This window comes from Pollicipes pollicipes, unplaced genomic scaffold, assembly GCF_011947565.3.
Source record: "Pollicipes pollicipes isolate AB1234 unplaced genomic scaffold, Ppol_2.1 Scaffold_3087;HRSCAF=3621_pilon_pilon_pilon, whole genome shotgun sequence".
NCBI lineage: Eukaryota > Metazoa > Arthropoda > Thecostraca > Pollicipedomorpha > Pollicipedidae > Pollicipes > Pollicipes pollicipes.
The window spans coordinates 2,848,854-2,870,759 of NW_023596225.1; the positions used below are offsets into that span (position 1 = coordinate 2,848,854).

Genomic DNA, 21,906 nt, shown 5'->3' on the forward strand with positions numbered 1-21,906 from the left:
CCGCAGCCGGTTCGGTATGCATAGTCTGCATAGACGCGAGAGCGCCGTGCGCGGGGATGCGGCGCTAATTGAAGCCTCCCGAGCCGGCCGCTTCCGCACCTGACGGCGGCCGCTCGCGGCGCCGGGCGACGCGTTCAAACCGACCAGCGCGCTCAAACGGTCACGGCGTGGGACCTCCGCGGTCCCACGGCGCGCAGCCACGGCTGCCGCCGCCGCCGCCGCCGCCGCCCGGAGAGCGCCGCGTCAGCCCGAGCCGCCGCCGCCGCGAGCTCCGAGGCCAACAACCCCGGCTGTCGGCGGCAGCGCGCGCGCTCGAGCCGCCCAGCGCCGAGCGCCGTCGCCCGGTTCTCACGGCAGACTTTTTACCTGGCGGCGCCGGCGCGTTTCCGTTGGGCCGCCGCCGCCGCGCGGCACCGGGTTTTTATCGCCCGAATGTATCCACACGGGCGGTAAATAATTAAAAGACAAGGACAGCAGTGGATGCCGCGCCTGACTTCGGGGACGGTCGCCGGGCCGTCCGGCGCGCGAGGGCAAGGCTCGCGGCCAAGGGCAGGAGGCCGCCGTCGGCGCACCCCAGCTGCGAGCTGCTCCTCGAACGGGCGAGGTCGCGGCCAAGGGCAGGAGGCCGCCGGCGGCGCACCCCGGCTGCGGGCTGCTCCTCGAGCAGGCGAGGTCGCGGCCGGCAGCCCCGCTCACGGCCAGCCGCCAGCTGCTCAGTGCGTCCCGGAATGCGGCCAGCTCACTTACCTGGCGGCTCGGCCGCCGCGCCGCCGCCCGCCCGAGCAACTTAATCAATGGGTTTTGCGGGTACAATAGGCATTCCGGCTCCGCGGCGCTGCCGAGACGGGGCGCCGCGCAAAAATGGGCCGAACAAAATCATGCGCGGCTTTTTGTGCGACCTTTCTCGGGCGAGAGCAGACGGCGCGAGTTGAGCCGCGCGCAGCCGCAGCTGGCGAGCCGGCACTGCAAAAACGCGCACATGACCGGCCGGCCGACCGACGAAATCGAAGCCAATGGAGCGCGCGCGCGGCCAGGGGCGCCTTTCGGTTTCGGTCGCGGTCGGCTGACGGGCGCGCTTCCGCCGCGGCGCGCACCGCGCCAATTAGGCATCATTTATCGCGCGGCGGCCGCTGCGGGCGGCGCCAATCGTCGCCTGTTGTCCGCTGACCGGCCGGCCGGCTCCGTCGAGCAGCGGCCTCGGGAGACCGTGACGGGGCACCCGGCAGTCGCTGACCTCAGCGGCGCCGGCGGCGGCACCACGTTCCGTGTCGCCACTTCCTCCGGCCACAGGTGGCAGGGCGTCCGGCGACGGCAGCGGCGCTTCCGGCGCGCGCCCGCCTGGAACGACGCGGCACTTGCGGCGCGCGGGCCGGCGCGCCGGCGCGGCGGTGGGAGCGGCCAGGTGACTGGCCTCTATTCCGGGCCAGCCGGCCGCCGGCCGCCCGCGGTTCCCGCCGAAATTCTTCACATTCAGCGCGACAATGCGCCAGAGATCGGGCCGCCAGCTGGCTTCAACGGCGGCCCGCATCGGACGAGCGACACAGGACAGGAACAGAGACACGGCGCTCCGATCCACCGCACTGAGGACGCCGGAAAGACCGAGAACTCGCGGAATCCGTGGTGGCGCGCTCGGACCTCTCCCGCTCTGTGTGGACTCCATTGCCGCTGGGTGGAGGTAGCTCCAGGACCGCGGACCGGGCCCTGGAGGCTGATCAGCATCGGGACACCCGTCCAGGCCGAGTCAAGGGAGCCCGCCGGCAGCCTTCGACCTTGGCGCGCCTCGAGCCAGTGGGTGGCCGGTGGGCCATCTCCAACTCAGGCACATCCGGCGCGCCGCTGGCCCGGCCGACCGGCGCTACTAAACGTGTCACTCGGCCGGACAGCCGGGACGGGCCGAGCCGAGCCGGGTCGGGCCGGTGGCGGCGGCGGCGGTGTGGGACGAAGGCCGGCCACCCCATAACTCTCCGGCGGTCGGAGTGCCTCTGCCGCACCCCGGCACACGGGCCCAGCGACCTCGGGCGCGAAGTGACACGGCCCGGCCCGGCCCTGAGTCCCGCAGACCGGTGGCCGGCCGCGCGGCACGGCCTCGAGCGAGCATCGCGCTGGCAACAACTAGAGACGTGACATGAATGTGAGAATCTTTGGAGTATTCATCGACGCGTGTGGCTGCTAGGCATTATCATAAATCAGCGAAAAGGATTGGGTGGAGCTACGTGCGGCCTGAATGCTGCCTCCACGTGCCGCCGACTCCGGTCATCCGCCAAAACTTCTCACACATTTGTGATCGCACGAGACCACATCGCGCTGTGCTCGCAGCAGGAAGCAATGCGAAGATGAAAAACCGCGCAGCCTGTCGTCACCCCTAGCGGCCAGGCCGGCCATCAGCCTGACCACACCTCTCGCCCCAGAAGTCGCCCACACGACATTTCACACGTGACACGCACGCGGGTCTACCGGGATGTTACCGAGGGCCTCGCGGGCACCGGGGTCGGGTCGGTCGGGGTCGGCCAGGGTCAAACCGTCGGGCGGTCGGGCCGCGCGCCAGGAGGGCGCAGGCTCCCCGGCCGGCAGCAGGGGAGTGGGGAGTGCGAAACACGAGCCACCCCAGCTTCCCGCAGCGCGCCGCGCGGCGACACGCAACTAAATATAGCGGCGGCGAGCGTTTTTGTCGCGGCGCGGGCGCCAGCCGCGGGGAGCGTGTTTACAGAGCGCGGCGGCGCAGACGGGCCCGGCCCGCCGCCCGCGATGGATGGGAGAAAGTCCGGGCGGCTGGTCCCGTGCCGCAAAGCCCGGCCTCCGACCCGGGCCTGCTCCCCTCCTCATGCCGGGGAAAGTCGGGCAGCGGCGGCGGGCCCATTGATGGCCGGTTGTCTGCGCAGCGCCGGAGCCTCAAGGGCCCTGCGGTAACGGGAGCGGCGTTTGCCGCCGAAGGTAAGCAGTGATTTGTAGGTGAAACAGGAAGTGCTTTCCCATGTCCTTGTCCCCAAAAACATGGTCGCCACAAAACCAAATTTCCATAAAATCACCGAAGCACCAGACAATTACTACTGTCACGTTTAATTACGACCCACTCCACTACTGGCGCATGTAGCCGCCGTACTTCACAAAATGTGACACCGAGGTATCTACACAACAACCTGGCGGACGTTAACACGGCCCAACTGCACGGACCAGCCTGCTTAGACACCGAAGGCTTGCGCACCTCAAAACTTCCTACCATTTTCAACCTTCGGACTATCGCGCCGAAACAGCTGTTGCGCCCCCCCCCCCCCCCCCGTCCGGCCCCGTTCTGCGTAAATCAGATGCTGTTCGCCTGACCCCCAGTGTCGGCCGACAGATGCCCGGTGCGTGGGGCAGCGGGCAGCTGCCGGGGTCCCTGCCCTTGCCGCCGGCACCCGGCCGGCCGCCTGGCGGGAACGAGGGCGAAAGTGCGCGCGCGATTAGCGGTGCGCGCGTACTCTGGCGCGCGCCTCCCGCGCCATGCGTGCGAGCGACTGTAGCCGTCTCGAACCGCGCCACCGGCGGCGGGACAGGCGCGCGTACTCCGGCGCGCGCCTCCCGCGCCATGCGTGCGAGCGACTGTAGCCGTCTCGAACCGCGCCACCGGCGGCGGGACAGGCGCGCGTACTCCGGCGCGCGCCTCCCGCGCCATGCGTGCGAGCGACTGCAGCCGTCTCGAAGCGCGCTAGCGGCGGCGGAACGGGCGCGCGCGGATGGCGCCGCCACATGAGGGCGGGGTGCGGCGGCCCGGCCGGGCACGCCCAGCCCCGGGCAACGTCAGGGTGGAGTCCACCCAACCGCCGCCAGGGCCTCCTCTGATCTCCGAGGCTGGACAAATTACTTGGCAGAACGGCCGCGAGGGGCCCGCATCTTGGAGATTGGACAGATTGTCGGGTGAGATGTTACCCGGAGATTTAGGTACAATGGACAGCTGTCGATAGAGACACGTCTAGCAACAGCTTTACCCCGCACCGAAGGGCCCAAAACTAGATCAGAGATTTGTATGCAAGAACACTTGAAAGCGTGTTAGTTCCGGAAAAGGTTAAGAGATGAACAACGCACAGTCATTTAGTTCAAGACAACAAATGGTGCCAAATACATGGGCCTTACCCTGCAATGACCTGCTATTTCCGGTAACAGCAAGGAGCTTACCACATTCACATAAAATAAAAATATGATCATAATCCAGCAAGAAGCCTATCATACGGGCCGTAAGATGGAACATGTCATTACCGTCATCTTCAACGGTACTTCCGACGACTGTCAGAAAATAAATTGATTGGGAAAAACATACATACATACAGCGCTATATTTTCGGGGTGAGGTGCATATATCAAGTGTTCAAATACAACTCCATAGATGTAGTTCGATTTCGCCGGTACGCATACTCCACGCACTAAAAAAGCGTCGCAAGTGGCAACTGCACACATCCCTGCCACTCCCACATGCAGGCCGAAATTTCAGAGTATCAACCACAATGCTTACGGGAAATATCCTAGATAAAATCTGATAAAACAAGGCGCGTAGGCATAGAAACTCAACCACTTGTAGGCACCGTCCTCGGACCTATCCTGCCGCGTCGCCACACGTCGCGGTACTTCACCTAGTACGTGGCGCGCACGGCCGACTCCCGCTTGCCAGCCGGCGGCTGACGCGCAGCAGGCCGGCCCGCTCACTCACCCGATGCACCGCTCGCAGCCGGTGTTGGGACTCATGGCGATGTCGATCCACTCCATAGTAACGCGTCCGGCCGGCGCCCACGCACTCCGTGCGCCTCCTGGTCGGCGCGCGCCAGCCCGTCTCGCCGCGCACTATTGACGCGCCGATCAGCTGTTCCGGGCTGGCGGCGCGCCAGCCGCCCCGCCGCCCCATTGGTCGGCGGCCGTCGGGGGCGGAGCCGGCCGGCGCGGGAACTTTGAACCGCGCCGTCGAGGTCGATAATCGATAGGGGTGGCTCGTGACCCCACGCCGCCGGCGGCCACCCTCCGACGCCCCGTACGTAAATCGAGCGGTGGGATCGATTCATCAGCGGCGCGCCATTAATTGCCGGCGGGAAAAAAGGCGCGGGCAGGGGTTAGTGACATGGACCGGGCCGACGGAAAGTGCCGCCGGCGGGCCGCGCCGCGGCGGGGACGCGGCCGGACCGGCGCCCCGGCGGCAGGCGGAGACGGAGACGACCTCTGATGGCAGGCCGGTGGAGAAAATACCGACGGCTCGCTGACTCAGCAAACATACGACAGCCAAACGAACCAACAGCTAGGCAAGCTGCAGCTCGAGGATAGAGAGCTGATCCCACACCAGACAGACGACTCAATGCTAAGCAGACCGCAGTCAGAGGAATGAACAGCTCAGAGGCTACAGCCAGGCAGATCAATAACTACGTACGAGTGCAGCAGAATCGTTAATCAGCCACACACCAGGCAAAACGACAACTGTCCCCTCCAAATGAGCTATGATGTTGACTGTCGTGTTGGGGAGGGCCAGCAGCTGTGGCAATTTCCATCCACCGTTCCGAGCACCGCGGTATACTAATTGTCCCTATGTACTAGCAGCACGCAGCATACACCGTCATCACGCATAACACGCACGCCATCCGTGCAAACAATGGCGACTAATACGGTGGGGAGGGGGGTGGGGCAAGAGCACTGCCTGCCTCCCAGTCTCGACGGACGTCACGAGCCAAAAGCTACGTCTTCACCTTCGCTCTCCCCACAGGTGCCAGCGCAGCTGACCGCAGCTGGTCGCAGCTGTCCGCACGGTCACCGCCAACGCCGCTGGCGTTTCACTTGCCACCGTCGCAGAACAGCGGACAAGGATTTTAACTGCATCCAGCGCTCGCTGTCGTAGGCCCTTCCATGGGGCGCCAGCGATTGCGGCGGCCACCTAATCACCCACGGTCGTGGTGTCACCGGGGTTCGAACCCGAGCTGGGGTGTGGAGGTCGCACAGACAGCAGAGCAGCGGCTCTGCTCGCGCACGTCGGTCGGCGAGCCCGGGCGGCCCCGTAAACAGCAGATACTCGACAGTCCGCACCTACAAGCCCACGGACAGTGCCGAGCGCAGCGACGTGGGCCCGCCCATTACATCGTTTGAGAGTGTGTGTGGGGGGGGGGGGGGAGAACCGGTCATTTTTCTGCAGCTGGCATCACGCGTGCGGCAAAAATCGACCAATGAGTACGCACTTCCCGGATAATGATGGCATGTCAGAGCTAGAAAGGAGCGCTGGAATGGACGGCGGACAGGAACGGAATGTTGAGGACGAATTCGTAATGAGCTAAAACGCGTAAAAGCTGAAACACACGGTTATTCGACAAAATTTAGCTTGCCTTACGCCAAGAGAAATGTTGCACCACCGGCACAGGCATACCTTCGATGGTACAAGTTCTCTGTTGATAGTCACCTCCTGACGAGGTGCATGATTTACGGCTAATGAGGCTGCCCAGAGGCCGTGAATGGCATCGCCCTTATGCAGAGTTCTGCCGGCTTGCCGTCCTTGGCATCGGTATAGCCGTCTCGAGAGCCGGCCGGCACGCTGACGCCGCCGGCTCTGGCATGCTCTTAACACGCAGACGTGCCGCAAACGGCAACCACATGGGCCTGTCGGCGATATTCCAAACTGACGAATGGCCGAAAGATGGATGCCAATTGGCAGCGGCCAAGAAAGGCCCCTTAGTTTGGCCATTTGCTATCTGCTGTTGATTTGGACTTTCGGACAGTTCAACTGCTTGGATGCATCACGCCCAAACCTTCACTAACGTCGCCTCCTCGCCCGGCGACCTTTGGCCGTCGTCCAGCCTCGTCCGGTCGGCAGACCGCGCGCTAATGCGGACAAGCCGGTCACACCTCAGGCAGTGCTGATATAGACGGCGGCCGGCAGCGCCATCACACCCCAGGCAGTGCTGATACAGACGGCGGCCGGCAGAGCGGTCACACCCCAGGCAGTGCTGATACAGACGGCGGCCGGCAGCGCCATCACACCCCAGGCAGTGCTGATATAGACGGCGGCCGGCAGCGCTGATATAGACGGCGATCAGCAGCGCGGTCACACGTAACTACGCCTCTGAGAAGCCACTCGTGCAGCGATAGCCGATGGCAGGCTGTGATTCACGTTTGATAGGATCAGGAAGCGGCGGGGAGGGGGAGAGCCTGCAACATGAATTTTCCTTAGTTTAGGGCCATGTGACATTGCGATAAGTAGCCGTTGCTGCTGTTGCCCGGAAAATATTATTGCGCCCTTTAACGCTTTAATACGGTCTATATTGATACGTTTTATTTGCTTCAATACGTTTTGGCTCGGATATCAGCTGACGGACGGGGTAATTGATCGACGACTGAAAGAAAGCGACCATTAGGAAACAAGCAGGCGTGGAACGCTTAGGGGCTACGACTAGCATGTGCGAAAGAGCGGTCGAGAAAGGCGAGAACAGCGGGGAATGCGGCTCATTGGGCTGTTATTTGATGCTTGGGAATGGACCGTGGGGGTCAGACTGTGACGACCAGCTGGCGCAGCGTTGACGTAAGCAAGCCTCTTGAATGCGATTGTGGAGTGGCCAAGTCAGGGAAATATCCCTAACATTCAAGAGTCCAGCCTACCGAACAATCATGGTTTCAACAAGTTGAGAAAGTTGCAATATTGCAACCAAATTCTTGTGTTTTCTTTCCTCTTGCCAACCAGACGCGATGACATTTGAGAGTCGTCCCAAGGAAGCGCGGGACGGAATGGGATTAGTACCACTAACGGGTACGGATAGAGGATTAGTACCACCAACGGGTACGGATAGAGGATTAGTACCACTGACGAGTACGGATAGAGGATTAGTACCACTAACGGGTACCACGTATTTATCTCATGTTAAAGCCAAAACTTAGCGGACGACTTACAACGAAAGCCGATGAGGTTGACAAAAAGAAACACATGGTAGAAATCAGATGTCGCAAACTCTTCTGCGGACATTCTTGGCTCAAAACATTCCTTTGCACACCAAAACGCTCTCAGGCCTTTCCTTGCATCCAGCCTGAAAAACACTTAAAAATCTATGCTTGTCTCGTAAATCCTTTTCATACAGGTCTGCGACTGTGTACGATCCACTAAAATGTGTCCAGCGATGCAGAAATAAAGCTATACCCCAAAGTTCCGCGACACTCCGCCTGCCTACAGCCCCAGTCTGCCGCGTCCCTCGCCGAGTGGCTAACGGCTTCGTCCGCCACTATCGGTGCCGCGACGAGGGCCGACCGCAGGGCCGCCAGTGCAGCGGACCTTGAGCGCCGCATGGCACGGCCGATCCACGACGGTAAACACTTGACCGGCTGGGCTGGCCGGCCGTCACAACAGCGGCCCGCTCAGCTGACGCCCGCCGCCCGGTCCGGTCTGGTCCTGAACTCGCCTCTGACCTGACCCAGCGGGGAGTCGAGTCTGCCGCCGGATCCGGTCCCGGCCTCGCCTTTGACTGACCCGGCGTGGCGCCAAGTCCATCGCACGCTGATACGCACCACTCGCGCCGTAATCGCCGCACCGCGCCACCAGCGCCAGTTGCGGAGGCGTGATTCAATCACGCGCCCGTTCGGGCATCCCTTCGCTGCCCGCGCCCATGTGCGGATCGATGCCCGAGTTCAGGGCAGCGCCATCGGGACTCTTGGTGGTGCGTCACACCCCGCACGGTGCTGGTGCCCACCGTTCCCGATGGCGTCATACCCCGCACGGTGCTGGTACCCACCGGTCCCGATGGCGTCACACCCCGCACGGTGCTGGTACCCACCGGTCCCGATGGCGTCACACCCCGCACGGTGCTGGTACCCACTGGTCCCGATGGCGTCACACCCCGCACGGTGCTGGTACCCACCGGTCCCGATGGCGTCACACCCCGCACGGTGCTGGTACCCACCGGTCCCGGTGGCGTCACACCCCGCACGGTGCTGGTACCCACCGGGACTCGGGGTGGTGCGTCACACCCCGCACGGTGCTGGTACCCACCGGTCCCGATGGCGTCACACCCCGCACAGTGCTGGTACCCACCGGTCCCGATGGCGTCATACCCCGCACGGTGCTGGTACCCACCGGTCCCGATGGCGTCACACCCCGCACGGTGCTGGTACCCACCGGTCCCGATGGCAGTGCCACAAACAGCCGCTTCTTAACCAACGCCGTTGCAAATACAACCTCCAACAGCCGGCTGTTTCGGCACGACCCGGGGTGTGCGCGGCTCGGGGCGGAGGACCTCCCGGCGGGCCCGCATCGGTGCCGTCCGCGACCCGCCGCCAGCGCATGGCGACGCCACCGCCAGGGGGAGGGGCAGGGGGAGTGCGAACCACAGGAGGGGGCGCCACTGCCGGCGGCGCCGGCGCCGCATCCGGCCGCACCGCGGCGATAGCGCCGCCGCGGACCACGTGACCGAGCCGGTCGCCGGCGTCGGCGGAGACAGCGCGCCCGCTCAGCCGACCGGTCGGTGGCAGCGCGCCGCCGCCCGAGCCGCTACTCAAACAATAGCCTCATAAAGCCGAAACACACGCGCGGGGCGCCTACAAAATGGATCGGTCGTCATATCTGGTGGGTGAGGTACTGGCGCGCGCGGTAGGGGGTCGGCCGGGCGGCGCGGCGCCGACCGTCCCTCGGGCGGGCCGCATGCCAGCGCAGCTCCACATCACGGCTTTATGGTCGGCACGGCGGCGGCCAGGATCGGCACCGGTCACGGCCCCCGTATAAACGGGACACACATGATGGCACCATTGGACCGGCTTATCAAAGGTCTCACTGCTGGCGCGCGAGAGGGCCCCGACCCCGGGCCGAAAGGCCACCATTCGAGGGGTTTATGGCGCCATGGCGCGAACGCGTTGAAGCAGGAAGCCTAAATGAGAGCCGCCTCGGTGTGAGGACATCCGCAGGCGCAGCAGAAGCCTATGCAAAGGACTCCAAATAAATCTTCTTCCAGAGACAACTCCAAACTTAAACAAGAAAGACTCGGCCACCATGCTGACGTTGGAAAACGGAAGTTGGTTTCGATGAAACGACACATTGTTCCCAGATGTCATGGGATACGACTCGGTCCACCAATTTCCGACTCAACCTGAGAGTCACATGTAATTGTTCGGCTCAACCTGAGTCACGTGTAATTGTTCGACTCAACCTGAGTCACATGTAATTGTTCGACTCAACTTCAGTCACATGTAATTGTTCGACTTACCCTGAGAGTCACATGTAATTGTTCAGCTCACCCTGAGAGTCACATGTAATTGTTCGACTCAACCTGAGTCACATGTAATTGTTCGACCCAACCTGAGGGCCGCATGAGCCGCTCAACCTGAGAGCCAAGCAACCCAATCGCTGAGAGTGGTATAACACGTCTTTACGACGTCCCGGGCAGCTACCGCCCTTACACGCCAGGCCTCTGACGGTGTGAAGGCCGGCGCCAGGCTGCAGGTAATGGTCGGCATGAGATTGACGAGTTTCTAAAAACCTGCCGCCGGCACCACCACAGACGCAGTGGTGCAAGCGACCAGCCGCACAGGTGCAATTACCCGGAGCGAAACTGACTAACGCCCAGTGCACTCGATACAGGGTACAAACACGTGCCCTGGTGTAGGCACAAGGCGCGCACGCAGCGCCCGGAGCACCCCGGGAAAATACACAAGAATGGAGGTGGGGGGGGGGGGGGGGAGGGGCGAGGGTCGGTGGTAGTTATCCTCTGACTTTGGCAAAATTTGACATTACGCCTACATGGCATGACAACGATGACGTAGCAATGATGGCATGACAAGAAACTGTGGAAAGCACGTGTGCTCCTCGCCTCCCCCCCCCCCCCGTGTTTCATCAGCCCCGAGTCTCCGGCGGCGTTGTGCGCACTCGTGGATGACCGGGAACGAGTCAACATCGGCTGCCGGTATCGCGGAACCCAAATGCTGCATGGCTAGTCCCCGCACGCCAACAACGTCACACTTGCGTCATACGGGAGCGCAGGTGGACTTGCGAGAACGATGGATACGAAAAGCAAGGTCTCTCGAATCCAATCTTTAACGAGTTGTACCGTCCGCTGTGCGCATTACATTCATCCGAATAATTTGCCAATTAACACGACTCCGTCGCGTCCCTGAGCTCGCAGACTGTTGATAACCCTGCGGTCGGACGCTCGCTGGCAGGGGCGTAGGCACGTCCAAACAGAGTGAGGGACAACCTCCCTCTAAAAGAAACACCATCGATGCATTACCTACGCATGCCGTCAAACTTCTATGACAAACGGCGCGTCACGGCCCCCTTGAACCCTTCCCCTTACGCATAAGCTAGCACGTGCACCAGCCGCCGGGCGCAACCATCTGAAAGACGGCGGGCCCGCTCGCCCTCCGCTGCCATGCATGCCATTCAGCCATCGTCTGTCGGCGCGCGGCAAAAAGCGGCGCAGAAACCGTCCGGCGCCCGGCCGGCAGCCCGGACGTCTCGGCCGATAGCGGCGGTCAGGTGGCCTTGTGTACGTACGTTGGCCGCGGCCGGGCCGGCTTGCTCGGCGCGCTGCCGACTGCACACATTTGAAGGGAGCGCCGGGCGCGCTGATTGGTCGACGCCCGCCCGCTGTTTACCGCCGCGTTTGAACCGTGCAGGCGCCGGGAATTTTTAGCGCAAGACGCTCGAACGCTCACAGGAGCAGTCAAACCAGTCCGGTCGTCGACGACCGCAGCGATAGCATCGCGCTTTTTGCAGCCGGCGCGGCGCGGCGCGCCGGGCCGGCTGCGTGTCATGAGCTGCGCCCGGCGGCGGTCTCGACATACCCCGCACCTCGGACAGGGCCCAGAAACATAGCATCCCGGCATCTCGGAGAAGCCCCGAGCGCTGGCGGCAGCCTCGGTCTCCTTCATGCCTCGGACAGCGGCCTGGAGGAGAACAGTGACCCGTCCGTACCTCAAACGTGGCTCACAGATAGGCGGCGATTCTTGCTCTCATCACCGCGGACACCAAACAGACTCGGCTCCTGCGTTCTTCCCTGCCTCTGACAGAGCTCAGGGCACAGGCGATGATGGTCTGAGGTTCTCCTTTCCCGTACGCTAGCCAGGTCCTGGAGTTAGACGTGCTCCCCCGGTCTTCCGTCGTACATGATGGGGCAGACGTAAAGAGGCTGTGGTCGCCAGTCCGCCCTTGTGGCTCGGTTAGGCTCGCAATCTGATGGTGGGCCCCACCGGAGTCCGGCGGTGGGCCCCAGTCCGCCGCAGTGCCCCAGAGCGCAGGGTGAGGCGGCGGACCTGCCCCCGCCGAACCTTACAGCCCCACCGCAGACAGCCGTCAGTCTGGTTTTCGCCCGGTCGCTGGCGGCGGCCTCGGCGCTGACTGCCGGCCCGTCCCCTCGGCACCGGCCCCCGCCGTCGACCCGCCGGAGCCGTGCCCCTCGAGCCCGACGGCGGCGGCGCCCCCACCCCAGCCGTACTGCGCAGCACAGGCACCCACCGCGTCCAAACAGGGCGCCGGCGCGAGTGGCAGATCTGGGTCGGCGGCGGCCGCCTGTCGGCACGTCGGCCCGCCGCTGAACGGGCCGCCGGCTCCGCCGCTCCCCTCTGCTCCCCGGCGGGGCGCCGCCGCCGGGGCACGGCCGGCCGGCCGCGCTCACCGGCTGGACCGACGCCCCTGGCGCGGCGTGGCGCTCGAGGGCGGCGCGGTCTGGAGTGGGGTTTGCGGTCATTGGGTTGCTACCAACACGTATAACTACTGGGCTCTCTGACCCCCCCCCCCCCCCCACCCCTCCCATCCCCTTCCTCTGCTGCGCTCTGACTCCTACCCCTCCCCTCCCTTTCCCCTGCTGGACTTTCACTTTTATCCCTCCCCTCCCCTTCCCCTGCTGGACTCTCTGACTCCTACCCCTCCCCTCCCCCTGCCAGGCTCTCTGACTCAATAATGCCGCCACACACCGGTGTAGGCTGGAGCCCTTGAAAGCACACGGCGGCGGGTGTCGAACCCAAAACTCTCGTCCTGGAGTCCGGAGACCGGCTGAGACAAGGCGGCCTCCCGGACATATGCCACAAATGGCAGGATCACCTGAGCAAGACCGCGGACCTGATGAGCCTGGCCGTCAGCCATGAGGAATGCCAGGTCTGGCTGCCTCGACCGGTCCGCCCGTTAAGCGGTAAAGCGGCTTTATTTTGAATACTTTCGTGGTGCGCTGACTCGGTTTGGCTTCATGGACTTGCCTTCTCGTCCACGTGCATTGACGTTACGCTTGGGCCGCAACGATCGCCAGTGTGAGCGTGACAAGCCACACGCCGGCTCGTCCGGCAGTCCGGTCCCCTGTCTCTCATGTAAAAATCCTTTCCAGTCTCGTATGCAGAAGTTCTCAGAAAACTAGCCGTGCGATGACGATTGTTGTGTTCGCCAAACGGATGCTAATGCCAACGTTACGTGAGAGGTGGGCCACCAGCAGTGTTTGGTGAACGCTCCGGCCAGTTAGAGATAGTGCCCCGCAGGTGGCGGAGGACGGAAGGACGGGAGAGGACAGGACCAGGCGACGGGAGGACAAAAGGACCGGACGACGGCGGAGGACAGACACCGCCACAGCAGAGGACGAGCGCATGACTAGAGGGAACACCAGAAGGACCGCCTGACAGGGGAGGTCCGGACAGAGCGACAGGGAACACGGAGAGGCCGCTGGACACGCCCTGGCTGCAGATGGCCAGTCGAGCCGGCAAAAACTGGCCACGTGGCTCCGACGGGCGTAAATAATCAGCGACGCGCGCGCACCAGCCGACTCCGAGACAGTCGGCTGTCGGCCGCAGCTGCTCCTCCCCTGGCAGCGATCGTCCATGGGACGCGCTCCGAGGGAACAATCGGCGAGTGCTCCGCCAACGGCACCCGTATCAATGCCCGATCAAGGTTATCAAGTGTGGCACTAATGCACCCGGCGCAGGCCGGCCAATTCATCTGTTTACAGACTGACTGGGCGCTGAGACGCTATCTCCCACATACGTCACCATTTTCAAAATTTCCGACAGGCGAGGTCATTCAGTCGCAGAATCGGCGGGCAACGAACTGCTGGCTACATTGGAGAGGTGCTCAATGGGGCGCGCATCAGACTTCTGCCCACCGACTGAGTACCAACAGTAGGCCTTGCGGCATGACCAGAGCTGTACGTTCTCCGCAGCCCTGCCACCGGCCCCAGCCTGGGCAGCGGTCCCAGCCTGGGCCGCAGCCCTTCCTGACTCCTGACCGCGCGCGTGCCCGGGGCCAGCCTCACCCACACCGGCCCGTGAGCAAACACACAGGGTAGCAAACAGCGCGCCGCGTGTTTTGGGCGGCGGGCGCCGGCGCCGCGGGCCCGGCGCACGCTCCCATCACGGCCGGTTCTCTGGGAGCGGGACATTCAAACGCGCCGGACGGGCCACGGCCGGTCAGGAGTCGCCGGCCGGGGTGGTCGACCGCGGCCGGCACAAAAACGGGCCCCGCACGGAGCCGGGCGCGCGCTTGGGACCGGCGCAGCGCGGCGCCGGCGGGCCTCGCGCCCGCCCGTCAGCCATTCTCTGGCGGAGCGGATCAGGTGTCACCGCAAGGCTTGTTGAAAGGCTTGAAGGCTTGTGGGCACGGCTGAAATGACAGCTGACAGTTCCTGGAGTGAGGTTTAGTCATGTGACGTTCAATGCACATGGACACGATTGGAACGGCAGACTCAGCGCCATCCCTCCGGCTGCGATGATTCACACCCGCCAGACGGCATTTCCGTGATAAAAAATAACGCAACACACACCACTTGGTAGAGTAAAACTATGAGTGAAGCACCGGCCTCAGCAAAACCTAAACTACGCGGTATGAGACCCCGCTTCATGTACAACCACGCGTCTTTCACGCTTTTGCGGAGAGCCCCAGCCCCAACTCAACGACCAGACATGCACGTCCACAAAACGGGCCTGTCTAGTGGAGCAGCCTGCGGCGCCGCGCTCGCGCTGCACCGCGCCGTCAGGCTGCCGCCGGCCCACCGCTGCACCCGGTGACTCGGCCAGCCCGGCCGCGTGACATCACTGCTGTGGCAGCCCGGACGCCACCGCCGTGCCGTCAGGACGGGCTGCAGACGTGGCACACCGGCGCCGGGCCTGAGCGCGCCGCCGTCCCGCCGGTCCAGGGGGCGGCTGACTCAGCCCGCATGGACCTCACGGCAGCGGCAGGAGGCAGCGCCGCCTGTCAACGGCGCTGAGCGTCGGCGGCTGGCCGTCTGCACTTCCGTCCCGGCGCTGCGTCGGGTCGCGACTGTTCCCCCAGGCGAACGGCCCGGCCGAACAGAGCCGTTACGCCCGAGCCCCAGGGCGGCTGACCTCAGCCCACCTCAGCCCCGGCGCATGACGAGCGGACGGTGCCGGCGCCGGCGGGCACGCCGTGCTGCCCCCGGCGGCCGTCCCGGGAAATGCCAGCACGACGCCCGTTGGAGCCGGGGCACCTCTGCCTCATCTCTGCCGGACGTGCCAGGCGCACGCACGCGAACAGGGCCGGCCGCGAGGTGTCGCCGGCGCCGCGCCAGCCGACCTTTCCCACTGGCTGCAGTCGCCGGCGCGGCAGACGGTCGCGCCGGCCGGCGGCGGGCTGGGGTACAGGTGTATGGGGCCAGCCGGTCCGTCCGCCGGCCGACCGGCCCGCCCGCATTCCACAAAACCGTGCATAATCCCAGCATCCAAAGGGGGTCGCACGTCCGACAATGACGGCGCCGCCCTAAAATTGGACCCAGCGGAGAGGGGCGCCGATATTTCCTGGCCACGCCGCGACGGCATTCTTGTTCAAACAAAAACGCGGCGCCCCGAGCGGCCGGCGATTTATGAAAGGGCTGGCTGGCGGCCGGCCACGGGCGGCCGTGCCCTCTGTCCAGTGTGCGTGTCCGTCCCCCTCCACCCCCGCCAGTACAGCGGCGGGGGCGCGGCCTGCAATGGGCGCCTCCGCCGGCGGCCGGGCGGGGGGCGACTGAGACAACACGGCGCCTCCCGGACGGCCGCGCCGCCGGCTCCCCCGCCGGGCGCGCCCCGCCGAATTTGAACGGCGACCTTCACTCCCGCTGGCTGACCCTTTAGGAAAAAACACCAGCGCCGGCGCCGCACGAGGAGAGGAGACTGCTCGCGCGGACCGTTGGTCAGAAGCGGTGGACGGACGGACGGACGGCGTTCAAACGGCAGTTTCTCCCCGCGAACGTGGCGAGGGTCAAGGTACGGCGCAGAAAGCACGGCCGAGCGAGGCTCCGGGGAAGACGAGCGGTCCAGCCCAGTCCGGCACCTCCCTCGACTTTTTTTATCGCCGCGATGGTCCGGCTCGGTTTATTGACCCGGTCCTGATTCGGGACAGCGCCGCTCATTGGCGCGGCCGGGGGAAATTATAGGCGCGGCGCGCGGCGGCGTAACGGTGCCTGGGCCGCGTACGAGCCACCCGCCGTCCCCTCACGTCTGTCGCGTCCGATCGCCAGAAATCTGGGCCAGCGGCGGCGCGTCCCTCTGTCGCATGCCGCCATCCCCGATCCATTAGGCGGCGGCGCGGCGTATAAGCGGCGCGCGGCGGCGTCAACAGAGCCCGGGCGCGGACAAATGGTCTGATGGGCCGAGTGGGCCAGCGGGGCGGCCGTCTGTCGATGCCCCCCCCCCCCCCCCGCCTCCGCCGGACCGGCGCGGGTGAGGAGATCGAGACGGGACAGGACATCGGCGGTGGCTGAGCTGGCTCCGGCGGCGGCTGAGCTGGCTCCGGCCCGGCACGGCGTCAGTCTCCAGCGCTGAGCGCCGTAGACAGACTTGCAACGCTGCTGAGATTCGCCGCCGGAGGCTGATGGCGACCGTCGGCCGTCCCGGATGACGCCCGCTTCCGTTGGTGACAGCGAACTGGCCCCCGTAGCCGGCGGCGGCTGAGTGATACATCAGCGGCGTCAGCGGCCGCCGCCGGCTGATGTCCGCCCGACTGACGACCGGATCTCAGTACGGCCTGTCCGCCCCGCTGACGGCTCTAGCCAGCCGTCGGCAGAAAACCCTGCCCAGCGCTCTGTACAGGCCTCCGCGGACAGTCTTCGTCCGTTCCTGCGCCCGGTCACGCGGCCCCGGACTTCTCCGCCGGCCGGGCCGCGGGGGACGCCCCCTCTCCCTCCTCCCTAGCCGACATCGCCGAGCGCTTCTCTGACCACGGGCTTGGGGTGACAGACCCGCTCCCCTCACCCTCCCTCGAAGCGGCATCATCACAGCTTTAGTTCTCACTGACCGAGCCTGGGCGGGCGGGGAGCGGCCCCCTCCTCTCCCCTGAGCCGGGCCCGTCCGCTCTGTTGCCGCCTCTCCACCTCACGCTGGGTGACGGGTCAGCCGGGGCCAGCCCAAACACGGCGGTTGCTGTCAGTGCGCAAACAGAGCCCAGTGCCCCTCCGCCCCCTTCGCGGCGGCCGCCGAGGGGGCAACCTGTTGACGACAGAGGCCCCCTCCGCGGTGTCCAGATTACACATTCACATGACCCGCGGAGCACACAAGTGCTGTCCGCTGGAAGCGCGCGCAACGTTTCTCTGAAGTGCCTGCGCCTGTCAGCGCACCAGGAACGGCAGCCACTGCTGACGCAACAGCGAATGCATGACAAACACTGGAGGCTCCAGGCACTTCCTGTGAGGCGATTGCCACAGGGATGAGCGGCAATCACTACAGCAAGGAAGACGTCAGGACATTCATTCTGCAGTTGTGAGCACCGTAGTTCAGCCCGACAGTTCAACAGCGGCTCATCTTCCAGCTTTACGCTGTACCGTGTGTGCGCGGGACGATTACTCGCAGAGGACTCGTCGTCGGGGCTCTACGGCACACTCAGCTGGCGAGGCTGTCGCCTGTGGCCTGCCTCTTACCCTGACAGGGCGGGCCGGCGCCGCGAGAATTTCAGACCCTGTTTCTTCGGTTTCCCAGATGCGCAACTAAACAGACACCTGCACTGCAGGAACCCCTATCCACGGCTGCCTTGCGTGACCGATCGAAATCGCGCATTCCCCTTCAAATCGCACGCCTTCCTTCCCACGCATACCTCCCCGAGCCGTCATTCCAGCGAAAGTGGAGGCTGCGCAAGGCCTGCGCGCCCGCGGCTGGTGTGCGTGCCGGCGCCGCTGCGCTCGGCACGCCCCGGCACCAGCGCGTGCAGAGCCAGCCCCGGCGGAATGCGCCGCGCCCTCGCGCGGTCTACCGGCCGGCGCGCTGTTTTCTCGGCGAGACCGGACGGTCGGCGCGGGGCGCGCGCTGTTTACCACGCAAATAGCGGCCGGTGGGGGTGCTGAGACGCAGCCAGCCGTCGCTCGAGCCGGACGCGCCGCCAGCGCCACCTGGGAGCGCTCCAGCAGAACGGCCGTCCGCCTCGAGCCGAGCCGAGCGGCCCCCGCCGCCGGAAACAGGGCCGGAGCTGGCAATCAAACGGCCGCTCGAGACGGAACGGCCGGCCGGCCGCCATACCGGCCCACAGCACGTGCTCCAGGTGTGGTGAAGCTCCACTTTTTCTGAGAGATGCTCTAAAAACGGACACTCAAACACAGAGCGGAACGCAATGATAGGGACAGATAGCTGGGGTACTGTTCAGATAAACCGACTCCCAGGGAAGACGCCTTCCAAAGCATAAAACAAAGCGCTGAAATACAACGTGACTTTTCGAGTGCGATGTTCAAAACACCGACCGCTCGTAAAACCGCTTGGGATCATTAACACCACCAATAAATAGCACACAGCGGCACATTAAAACAACACTATGTCAAAGAACTAACACGACGACGCACAAAACCGATTGGTTGACGAACGCGATCAGGTTCATGGCCGGGTACCCATCCACCTAGGCATGACATGGAGCATATCATTGTATTATTGTATTTTGTATTCCTTTATTCTTTTTTATTTTCGTATTTGGGTGCCCCGGACGCTGGCTTGTTGTCTGTGACTACGCCCCGATGATTTCAGCCCCCCCCCCCCTCCCCTGCAGCGAGGACAGCATCGGTCTGGAAACAGCTGGAGGCACAACTTTCTCACACCTCGGGGGCGAGGTGAATGCATGCAGCCGTAAATTCCTCGCGTTCCTGGGCAGGACCCGTACAAAGGCCCGGCAACGCATCGCTGTGAGGCGTGTTGAGCATGCTGTCAGCTGATGATAAACCCCGACACGCCTTGTTTGAAGCATTGCGTGCAAATGCCACAGCAGATATCGTCTGCCGACAGCTGATGATCACGGGATGCCCCAGACGTGGGGCGCAAAAAGGCGGAAAAAGGCCCGCGCCGGCAAGGTTTCCTGATAACGCTGATGGCGTCGGCAGCCTGGCGGTGGTGTTCAAGAGCACTGATGTCCATGGACTGTCCAGTACAGATACCCAACCAAGGAGCATGGAGCCCGCTTGCTGGAAAGAGAGTGTAGAGGACAGAGGGCAGAACTTCACAAAATACGCGACAGTCACGCGGGAGAAGTGTTCGGCAGGGCAGGGCAGGCAGCGCGGCAGTGACAGCACGCAGTGACAACAGGCGGTGACGGCAGGGCAATGGCAGCAGGCAGTGACCACAGGCAGTGACAGCGGGCTGTGACAGCAGATAGTAGAAGCAACCAGTAACCGTAATAACCATCCTCACGGGTTATTATCAACTCTGACGCCAACCGAGCAGCCCGAGCAAACACCAGCCCCATGTGATAAATTGTTCGGCGCTAAAGCACCGTCACAAGGCACAAAACACCGCCCAGCGCCCGTTTGAACGGAGGTCCGCAGTCCGCAGTTGGAGCGAGCGCCCGGGGGCGGGACGAGAGAGCCGCTAGGCTCCGGGCCCCAGAGAGCCGGGTACAGTACTCCTCACACCGCCTCCCGGCCGGCGGCCACGCCGCCCCGGCTACAAACAGCCCGGCCGCCGATAACATTCAAACCGCGAGGCGAAGGAGCGAAGGAGCGGGCGGAGGGGGGGGCGATCAGGTGCCGCCGCCGCCGCGCCGACCCATCACCACCACAGCCATTAATCAGGACCACTTTAAGCAGCGAGCGCGGCCCTTCGATGACAACGCGGGAAATCTATGCCTAAATAATGATACATCTCTCTCGGCCGGCGGCCGCCGGCCTGCCGCCGGGCTCCTGGGCGAGCCGTGGGAACCCGTCCTTCGCGGCGGGGAGAACAACCCACCAAACGCGCCGCCGCCTCGGCCGCGACACGTCGGCGTCTGCCCACCGCGGCCCATACGTCGGCGCGGAACACAACCCACCAAACGCGCCGCCGCCTCGGCCGCGACACGTCGGCGTCTGCCCACCGCGGCCCACACGTCGGCGCGGAACACAAGCTGGCGTCGTCGCGGGGACGCGCGCCCGCTGACGGCGTCACGGCGCGTCACTGGCGTCACGGCGCGTCACTGGCGTCACGTCGCGTCACGGCCGTCCGTCGCGCCGCGCGCGCTCGGTGACCAGATGGGACCGCGCACAGGAGAGGTTCCCGCCGACCGGACAGGCCACTCCGTCCCCGGCCGACAGTTTTACCGCCCCCTCGCCGCGGCACAATGACGTGGCGACCTTTGCCCGCCGCCGCCGCCGCCGCCGCCGCCGTCCGAACCCGACGCTCTCCAGCGCCGCCGTGCCGTATGTGTACCGCCCTCTGTGCCTGTGTGCTGGGAGGGGGGCCGGTCGGTGGACGGGGGCGGGAGAAGCGTCGGGGCCTCGGGTACTGGCGCACAGGTGGGTGCGTGTGTCTCACGCGTACGTGCCGACGCCGCTGCCGGCGGCCGTTGAGACGCGGCCGGCGCCGCTCGGCCCCCTCCAGCGAGGTGCACCGCCGGCCCGGGGGACGCCGTGGCGGGGGGGGGGGGGGGCGCCGCCGCCGCCGCCGCCGGCCCAGCTGTGCATCCAGCTGTCCGCCGCCGATGGCCGTCGATCGATGCTCGCGGCGCGTCGACGGCCCGCACGCGCCGCCGACGCGCCGTGCCGCCACGCCGGCCGACGCGGGCCGCTCCAGTTTTGAAAAGCGCGCCACAAACGGGCTCGGCGTGGGGGAGCGGGAGCTGGCGCCGCCAGTGCAACACGTCACCACCGACGTCAGAGTCGCGCGGTGAGGAATGGACGCGGTGCACTCCAGCCGCAGAGCCACCCGTGTAGCCAGCAGGTCTTGGCCAAGGAGAATGCAAAAACCCCGGTCGAAAGCTGGGCGTGAAGGAGAAGCAGCGGTCAGTGATTTACCCAGTACCGGCAACGGGAACGGGCCACCTACCCATTGCAATGGGTGAAATGACTTGGGTGAATTCGACACGATGAACGCGCGAGGCGAGGCCATCCATCCTACTAATGGGCGACAATAGGATGCAGTGTCGAGCGTCGCCGGGTGTGTTCCAGCCATCCCGGCACCGGCGGCCACCGGGCGCTCCGGCGTGGCGTCGCCGGGTGTCTTCCAGTTATACCGGCACCGGCGGCCACCGGGCGCTCCTGCGTGGCGTCGCCGAGGTGGCGGCCGGACAGACCGGGCCCGGAGGACCGCCCCCAGCGACGCCTCGCCCCCGGCCCATCCGGCCGGCCCGGCCACCGACCGTCCGCTGACCAGCATTGAACCAGGGACCTTGGGAGCCAGCTGCTCGATCAGCCGGCGGGCGGCGATTAGGCCAACGGCGACAACCGGGCGGCCGATCGGCGCCGGCGTTCAGGCCAGTCAGCTCAGCCGTCAGTGCCGGCACCCGGGCCAGTCAGCTCAGCCGTCAGCGCCGGCACCCGGGCCAGTCAGCTCAGCCGTCAGCGCCGGCACCCGGGCCAGTCAGCTCAGCCGTCAGCGCCGGCACCCGGGCCAGTCAGCTCAGCCGTCAGCGCCGGCACCCGGGCCAGTCAGTGCGGCCGATCGGCACCGGCACTCGGGCCAGTCAGTGCGGCCGTCAGCGCCGAGAGCGCGGCGGACGAACGGCCGAGGGAGGACCGATGGAGCAGGTCGGCGAGGAGGCACGGAGAAGGAGGAAGGACAGCAAGGGGGACGAAATGACAGTATC

General features: G+C 65.0%; 1 protein-coding gene across 1 annotated transcript in view; it reads right to left on the reverse strand.

The window, feature by feature from the left end:
- The window catches only part of LOC119114855 (M-phase inducer phosphatase), a 41,343-nt gene that overhangs the window by 5,012 nt on the left and 14,425 nt on the right, over nt 1–21,906 (reverse strand). The window lies entirely within an intron of this gene.